Source organism: Miscanthus floridulus, chromosome 8 (genome assembly GCF_019320115.1).
Source record: "Miscanthus floridulus cultivar M001 chromosome 8, ASM1932011v1, whole genome shotgun sequence".
NCBI lineage: Eukaryota > Viridiplantae > Streptophyta > Magnoliopsida > Poales > Poaceae > Miscanthus > Miscanthus floridulus.
In genome coordinates, this window is record NC_089587.1 from 101172577 (window position 1) to 101181012 (window position 8436).

The 8436-nt window shown below is 44.5% G+C and overlaps 1 long non-coding RNA gene across 1 annotated transcript; it reads left to right on the plus strand.

Moving 5' to 3' along the window:
- Nucleotides 1–6247: 6247 nt before the first annotated feature.
- LOC136473103 (uncharacterized) lies at nt 6248–8227 on the plus strand. The gene is made up of 3 exons (XR_010762492.1): nt 6248–6380; nt 6461–6631; nt 8020–8227. It is a non-coding gene; the product is annotated as an uncharacterized lncRNA (long non-coding RNA).
- Nucleotides 8228–8436: the final 209 nt, after the last annotated feature.

The following is an 8436-nucleotide window of genomic DNA, read 5'->3' on the forward strand; positions in this document are numbered from 1 at the left end:
TGCAAGTTCATTTCATGAAATTAGTGAAACATGAAATAGAGGAAAGTAATTAAGTAGAGGAAAGAAAAGGGTAGCATGAAATATAGAAATAAGTTTGCCGAGTGCTGCATAGATGGCACTCGGCAAACTGATGGAATTTTTTAAGGGAGAACAGGGATTTTTAAGTAGTTTACCGAGTGCGCCATCGGCCGACACTCGGCAAACTGATGGAAATTTTTTTTAAAAACGTTGCCGAGTGTCTTATCGGGCCGACACTCGGCAAACAGGCCGCAAAATAGATAGGCCGCGGGCCGGCTCTGGCCATTTCTCCATTCCTCCCCACTCCACTCCCTCCCCACTCGCGCCGCCGTCGACCTCCCTCCCCTCGCGCCGCCGTTGAGCTCCCCCCCCCCCACGCGCCCTCCTCCCTCCCCACTCCATCGTGCTCCCCACGCCCACCGCCGTCGAGCTCCCCCCCACGCGCCCCCCTCCCTCCCCACTCTGCGGCCCCCTCCCTCCCCACCCCGCCCGCCCGCCTGGCCATCGACCTCCCCCCCGCCTGGCCGGTCTGCCACAGCCACCAGCTGGCCCACGCCCCTGTCCCCGCCACGAAACCGAGCGCGGGCGCGAGCACGCCCACGAAACCGCCCTAGGGTTGTGGAGAGAACCTTGAGACTTCGCCGTCGCCGCAGGATCCCACCGCTTCCCCCATTCTCCGGTAAGCCCTATTGTATTCTCACTGCTTCTCATATTGTCCTGCTTAGATAGTTTAAGCATTCATCAGAGTGATTTCAAAAATAGTTGTTCATTTGAGGATGGAGATAGTTTATAAATTAGAGTTGATGGCTGATGAATGCTTGAATTGGTGTTAGCAGGTTCTCATGATTTGTGATTATTAGTCTGATTATGTTCCTACTGTCCTTGATATCCTTTTTTGAGTCAGATTTGCCTTTTGAAGTCTGATTGCTTAAAGTTTAATCTACAGTTGATTTGTAAATATCGTTTTGAAACCCAGAAGGGAGGAATGGACTAGATATTCCTCTTTTGAGCATGTCTTTCATTGTGTATGCGTGATCATGGGTGCGAGTCTTATGGTTGGCCAACTAGTGAGGAGTGAGTTAGTTTTTTAGCAAATATTATTTGATCCTACAATTGCTCAGGTATCTCGTATTTCAGGATGAAAAGGAGTACTAGGTACTACGGTCTATTTGGATCTTGCTAACTTTAGCATCCTATAACATACATTAATACTCGATTCATTTTAAATTATAAGTTATTTTAAATTTTATGAAGAGTCAAGCATCTCAAGTTTGATCTCTGAGAGTTGCTAAAATTAGTAGTAGAGCAGGTGCTAATTTTAAGTTTTTTTAGAAGCAGACGGGACCTTAAGTGGATCCAAGGAGGCCATCTATGCGATAGCCCAACACGTAATAGATTCGCAGGTGTGAGCCACAGCTGTTAACTAGTGCCTGACACCCCATATTTTGAAAATTTGTAGGTTGTTTTTTTCATTAGCAATCTTCCTAGTTGTAGCATGCCTATGAATATAGTCGTATGTCTGTCTTTACAAAGCTCACTTGGTGGACTAGCAGCTGTTCTCTTGGCCATTAAGTGTGTGTGTGTGTGTTGTTTATCTTAAAATAAAATCCTGTGGATTTTCCATTTGAGCTAGTTGTTGGTGACACACTACTGGTGCCATCCAATGAGGATAGATGCGCAAGGTCAATCCTGTTATAGATGTGGAGAAAAAGATGCTAACTAGATCATATCCTAGTGAAGTGAAGGAGAATAAAGCCATTTGAGGCTATAGTGCAGTTGCAGTTGCAATGGCAAGCATGAGATGACACCACTCAGGCTAAAGAGAGATCTGCTTTACTGCTAGCTGTTATAGCCTCACTTTCTCTTCTTGTGTGGTAAGGGTAGAAGCCAAAGCATGCTGTCACTTGCAAGCTGTGCGTGATGCCCAGCACCAGCAGTAGCATTAGTGGATTGAATAAGGGCAAAGGAAGAGAAGGGCTAGAGTCATGAATACACGGGAGAGACATTCCTGTAACTAACCACTTTGTTGTTACCAGGATCAAGATCTTTTCACTGAAAACTGAATTTTTCCTTTTCACTGAAGACTGAATCTTGATCATCTAGTTCCAAGTGTATATGCAACTATGCATGTATTATGCCTGCTAACTTTGATTGTTTTGCAAAAATTATGGGGGTGTACATATGCAAATGGACACAGCTCTGCCTTTCTAGAGTTCAATTCTCCTGATGCAAATTCGACATAGATAGTACTGGTGGCCGATCTTATTCTAGTATTTTATTTTGGAGTGAGTGAGGATGCCAGTATATTAATTATATTCTAGCTACTACTTTGACCAATTGCTCTACTCACGCATTTCCTTGTTGTGCAGGCTGCAGCAGGTCCTCCCTTCTTCCGACTAGCAGCAACAACAAAAGGTTCAGATTTGAGCCGCCAGTCGCTGCAAGCCTCAACACCACCACCTGGCCCACTGCACTGGTATACACTAAGGCCGTGGAAATTCTTCTGCAGTAATATTTTATTTATTTATTTATTTCCGCAGCATATTATATATAAACTACATTACTAAGTAGAAGCACGTGTAAGGGAGCATATATAGAGAGAGGTCTACATATGGTAGTGCAATCATCCCCTGGTGTTTCTTTTTTGGGTCTGAACAGTACATGTGACCTAGTCAGGTAGTATGTTTCTGTTGAAACCAAGAAAGTGCACCTCCATGAGACGTGAACTGCCCATCAATAATGAGCCATGTACAAACGTTGCTGGCTATGCAGGATATATATATAGATATAGCCTAAGCTAAGTGCATTATAAAGTAAGCGATTGAAGATTTAATTTGCTGGTGCTGCGATCATGTTTGAAAACGGAAACGTATAGTAGAGAGTACGTATGGTTTTCTACCGTTTCAAGCTAGTCAATAATGTGCCATAACAATGACGATCTATCGCTGCTAAAGTAGCCAATCGCATCATGAGGATTTATTAGTCTTGTATACGATTTCAGTAACCTAATGATGATGAACGAGGACGCAGTCTACTTTGTATGACACTAACTAGCTGATAGAAGGTAACTCTAGAATAGTGCTAGATCAAACAATTTTTAGTTTGACTGATAGAAGGTATATATATTACAAGATTGCCATGTCCGGCTGCTGACTGGGCTCAATTGGAAGCTGACAAGTGATGTGGTGGTCCATGATTGGATGAACATGTTGACTGGATAGGAGTTTTGGCTTACAGTGACTTAGGTCAAAGGCAAAGTCTAGCTTGCTGTCGGTGGTTAAATTCATACATGTTGATACTATTTCTTATAAATTCGGTTAAATATAAGATATTTTAAATTTGAACAGACTTATTCTTTTAGGGAGGACTGAAGCTTCTGGCTGTTTGTTGGTGTTCCGTGGACCTTGTAGCGGTTGAGGCTTCTCCTGTTTGCGGGACAGCGAGGTGAGGCATAAAACACCCCTCTTTTCTGTATCATGCATGTTTGTAGAGCACATAACCCGGTTAGGCGTCTCCCGTTCGAAAGAGATACGGTTAGAAATATGCAGCTCTTTGCATGTCGATAACCGTATCTATTTCGAATTGTCCACGTTTTTTGGACAGCCCTAGGATGCGTAGATGGGGTTAGTCTCCATGGTCTACTCCGTTCCGAGGCAGAGTTTCGGCAGCATCTCCCTGTTGTTCTCCGGATACACAATCTCCCTACCGGGACGTGTATTTGGAGAACAACGGGGAGGTGCTGCCGAAATTCTGTCTCGGATCGGAGTAGACCATGGAGACTAACCCCAGCTACTCATCCTCAGGTGGGATTAGGACCTATCCTGACCTATTAGATAGTAGGAACATCGTGTACATGCAATTGATTCTTAATGTCTCGCTGGTGTGTGTGTGTGTCTATATATATATATATATATATATATATATATATATATATATATATATATATATATAGAACTACTATCCTGTAGCTGGCTACAGAATAACTTATTCTGTAGCCACTTTGAGTTACGATAATTACTATGTTATTTTACGAGATTATAGTAACTCCTTACTAAGTGGTTTAATATAACGTTATGGTAAATATCCCCATGTGTTATAGTAACCCAACTATCGTAAATATGTATTTATATTATGGTAAATTAGTATATAAAATTATAGTAAATGGAGGTGGCTACAGAATAACTTATTTTGTAGCCGGCTACTGAATAGCCTCTCCCTATATATATATATATATATATATATATATATATATATATATATATATATATATATATATATATATATATGTGTGTGTGTGTGTGTGTGTGTCAGAGGATGGATGACCGTAAGTGGATGTACACGGGCCGCCCAAGTCAGCGTGCTTTGACTGATGAATGGATTGAGAAGACGGAGGCTTTCATAGATAGAGCATTTGCCCTAGTTCCAGGAGCGTCAGCCATTTGGTGTCTGTGCAGTAGATGTGCAAACAGGCGTCGGCAACCAAAGGATGTCATGTCTACTCATCTTTGCAAGAATGGATTCACGGCAGATTATACTCGGTGGATCTACCACGATGAAGCCGATCGGATGAGAGAGGAGGTCGTGAGAGCACGCGTCGAAGATTTCGATGCTGATGCCGGGGTAGGTGACTGGCTAAATGACTTTCACGAAGCACACGTAGGTAAAGAAGGTGGGGAGGAGGAGCCAGAGGCAACCGCAAAGGCGTATTATGACATGTTGAGGAGGCTCCTGCAGCTGAGGAGCCGCCGCGGAGGCGCAAGGGTCGGTCGAAAGGCCAGGGTCGGCAGGCGCGTGCAGCGACTCGACCGCCGTCGCCTGTACCTCCCTCGCCTCAGGAGGAGGAGGAGGAGGAGCAGCACGAGCACGAGGAGCAGGCCGAGCAGGAGGAGGGCGAGCACGAGGAGGAGGGCAAGCATGAGGAGGAGGGCGAGCACGAGGAGCCCTCGGTAGGGGGTTCCTCTTCCTCTGCTTTGAAGATCTGGTTGCGAGGCCCTTCACGCCTCCCGGAACAGGCTATACCTTTCACGAAACGGCCAGTGATTCGCCTCAATGGGCCAAGGTAAGTATCTTAAGATGTTATCGCTACTTCATTTGATATGTTTAACATGGCAAAATACAAACTAATATTTTTTTGTTAATCACTTGGACAGGGGATGGAAGGTTGTGGCTGCAGGTGATCACAAACGCCTTCCTGGTGGAATCCTGGGCCTTCTGTGTAGGGAACACTTCCCCGGCCTGGTGGCCTGGGCAGGAGGGGTGGAGCCGGCCTACACGTTCGAGCACTACACCTCTGCCCCCGATGCACGAGATCGGGAAGGCAGGAAATTCGACAACAAGGCGCAGCGGGTTGTGAAAGAGCTGTGGGTAAGCCTTCCCCGCACTATCTTGCTCAATACATCGCATTCCTATCACATCCTTGAAATAATGACTACATACATAATGTTTATATGCAGGATTACTACAGATGTGATGAGGGATACGAGGAGAGGGCCGAGAGGCACGCTCACAAAGCCTGCTACAAGCTCGTGAAGGACATGCACTACGAGGCGCGTATCCTGGCTGTACAGCAATACAAAGCTGTCTTCGAGGAAGTGAAGATCGACAAAGACCTCGCAAGAACCTTGACGCTGACCAAAGAGCAATACATGCTGGTAAATACTGTTTCTTCCTGAGATTAAGTACACTTACTGTGTTCTTATATGACAAATGCATGTTGACGTGTAGGTGCCTCCAATTTGGGTGGCCGGTAAAGGCGAGTGCTGGAGGAAAATGGTGGACAAGTGGTGCTCCCCGGAGTGGTCGGAGACACACGCCGCTTGTCAGGAGTGGCGTTTGATGATGACAGGTGCACCACACCATCAGGGGAACCTTACCCTTGCCGACTACGTGGAGAGATGGGTACGTGACTTCATTTATGTATTCCAACGCTTGCTTCTGCATAGTTTCTAATGATCTTACTGTTTGTTTCATAGTCGGCGTCACATGGTGGCGCACCTTGCTCCCAGGTGAAGGCATGGGCTATGGCCCACAAGGGCAAGGCGACATCCGCCGTCGACTTCAACCCGGAGGACCCCCCCTCGGCGTACAGCAATCCCTCCATCCAAAGCCGTCTCACCGAGTACACAACGGCGGCCAAGGCGATCCATGGGCCGAAGTACGATCCGAGCACCCAGGATTTTGAAGGTGACCTTGTCATGAAGGTGGGAGGAGGCAAGAAGCATGGCAGCTACTGGCTTGGCGACAGCGTCGTCGACACGGCCACTACCCCCACTCTCTCCTAGATCCGAGCAAGCGACACGGGCCAGAGGCCGCCCATACGCCCACGGCCGACCAGTACACAGCACGCTATGCAGACTTTGCAGGTTATTACTCTTTTATTCGTCGTTCATTGTTTCTTACATACCTTTGACTTCCATTGTAACAGTGGGGTGAAATTTTGTAGGCCGAGCTTGAAGAAGAGAGGAGGCAGAGAATAGCGTTGGAGGCGAAGATTGACGCTGATCGGCAGAGGCAGGAGCACATGTTTCAGTGGATGCACCATCTCGGCGCGAAGATGGGTGAACCTCTGCCACAAGCGCTATTCCTTCCTCCTCGTCCTCCTGAAGACACTCCTGTGAGTACATTTATCCCCAGTGCCGATTAGTCTTTAGCAATGGGTGTTAAGTTTTTGAACATGGAGAATGGCGGTGGTAGCCGACCTGCACTATAAGGACTTGTTTGGATCAATTTTACATTACTAGAATCTGAACTATGAATGAGATTATAATAATCTAGATTATGAATTATGATAATCTAGCTAGGTTGTTTGTATCCTTGGGGTTTATTATAGGTTCTGGATTACAAAATTTGTAAGAAACAACAATGTGAGAAAAAAAAGAATAAAGCTAGACTGGCTGGAATATATAGAAGGAAAGAAAAAAATACCCGTAACCGGCCGGTCATACCGTATACGGCCTATCATATAAGTCGTTTCTCGTCTTCATAATTGCCTCTTGGCCTCGGCCGCTAGTTTAAATTTACACTTGAATTTGCAGTTTGCTTGCCTGAACAAAACTCTCTGATGCATTGAACCACACTTCGCAGTGGTTGACTTGAGATTAGCGTCATATATCAATATATATCTGGCATTCTTATAGTAAATGTTTTTCTTACAAATATTTGTGTGCAACTTGAGAATACTTTAAAAATTGCTACTACTAACAAATTGATAGATGCCATCGGTCTGGAACTGGGCCAAATTTTGTGCACATATGTGGCTCCTCTCGGGATTTGTAGTGTTCAAGAACTTTGGACCATGGTGCTCTGGTGCAACTTCGGGCAAAAAAAATGAGAGTTTATTGTTTGCCATTTTTTTTACCTGGGTAGTTTGGGACATGAAGAAAGGCACATTTTCAGTGTCTGTTGCACTTTAACGAAACTAGCTGCAATTAATGAATCATAGATCTATATTCCAAATCAAGGGTTAAGGGTTTTAAAGATAGTACAACTTCTGCAATCCTATTTCCTAGAAGTATCTGATAGACCTCTAATTTTTGTATTGTACATTTTCACAGTCCTAGCTCAAAATTCTGCTTGTAACACCTGCCAATCTGAGATGGATATTAAAATCAATCATGATAGAGAAGATCATAAAATCACTTAGCAGTTTTCCAACTGTTGGTGCTTCTGAATTAATTTATAAACGTAGCACAGTAGTAGTAGTATTGCTGCTGCTACAGGCTACAGCATTGAGCAGCGGCAACTGCCGACTGATCGAACAAGAACCAGCTTCCTCGCAGCCTGTTCCACGAGCTTATTCAGAGCTACTCCGTACTTTTTAAGTTATGAAACAGTGTTTTTGCCTCGCTAACGTTTCAGCACCAAAAGGACCCAACATATACAAAGTGACTATTAAAAGAATTGAATAGGGCATACTTACCATCAAATAAACGACCCTAAGCTATATATGTCTCAACAATTCCTTTTGCAGCTATCAAGTAATCTTATCTATTCTTTGTGCAGGGTCAATCGGCGGCATCAAACGATGTACCTCATGACCCACCGCAGCAGTCGCCGTGGTCTAATTGGTGATTTGCTTCTTTTCATGTGTTGAACTTATTCCTTGTGTTGCACTTATGCTTGTAATGCACTTGTGGTGGATACTTTAAACTCGAACCTTATGTTGGTATTGTGGTATGACATTTGTGTACCATTGTGGATTATTGTGACATATGTGATGTGGTGTGTGGAGATGATATATATATATGTGATATATGTGCTGTGAAACATATCTGTGCTGTGAAACATATCTGTGCTGTGATATATATATATGTGCTGTGAAATGTAATGCAAAAACAAAAAAAATCAGATTTCTGAGGCTTTGCCGAGTGTTATGACCAAGACACTCGGCAAAGAAACACAATTTGCCGAGTGTTATTA